At 44.3% G+C, this 781-nt stretch overlaps 1 pseudogene; it reads right to left on the bottom strand.

The window, feature by feature from the left end:
- Positions 1-39: 39 nt before the first annotated feature.
- Positions 40-773, bottom strand: LOC103253587 (annotated as a pseudogene).
- Positions 774-781: the final 8 nt, after the last annotated feature.

Genomic DNA, 781 nt, shown 5'->3' with positions numbered 1-781 from the left:
CTGGCCCATCCATTTGATCCAAAGAGGGCATATTAAAACTTCTGAGCTCTGCTGGCCCAGATAGTCTGCCAGAATTAGAATAAAATCTGTCTTGTCTTTGTGGAAGAAGAGTTGCCTCAGGATATGGCTGGCCTGAGGGAGGCATCATCATCCTATGGTTCTGGTCCCATGGAGGTGACCAGGCCCCAGTGTCCGGAGGTGCCCTATGAGAATCAGTTAACCTATCACGGCTCGACTCTCCTCTTTCACTGGTAATCTGATGGTCCAGAGAATTCCCTGGGCCTCTTGAGCCCCAGGGAAGCAAAGGTGAAAGTCTGAGTGGACGTTCCAACAAAGCCGGAGGAGGGAGAAAAGCTCCCGTTTCAGATGAAGGCCGGCCCGATGGTGAGGGACCATATGTGGAATGCTCTCTGCCAAATGCTGTATTTGGAACATCAAGTGCATGAGGATCCTTTTCTAAAAGTTCAGATTTAAACTCTGCTTCAGTTAATTTTTGTCTGGTGTGAGGATTTTTTTTCCTTAAATCATTGAGAATTTTTTCAGTGGTTTGAGCTGCCAACCAATTATCCTGTACTTTTTTCTCATGGGACATAATCTGCCCTTGATAAGAATGAATGCTTTTCTCCAATTGTTCTTCAAGATCTTTGACTCGCTTTCTATAGGTCTCCAGCTCTTCAGCAGCATAGTTGATGTTTTCATCTACTTTGGAAAAGTTTCTCCTCTTTCTCTAACAGGTAATTTTCCTCTACTGTTAATTTCCTGTGTAGCTTCATTTCACTTT

The sequence above is a fragment of the Carlito syrichta genome, unplaced genomic scaffold, assembly GCF_000164805.1.
Source record: "Carlito syrichta isolate Samal-C Ts95f unplaced genomic scaffold, Tarsius_syrichta-2.0.1 Scaffold238942, whole genome shotgun sequence".
NCBI lineage: Eukaryota > Metazoa > Chordata > Mammalia > Primates > Tarsiidae > Carlito > Carlito syrichta.
Note: the sequence above shows the minus strand (reverse complement) of the source record. Positions and strands in the feature narration are given on the sequence as shown.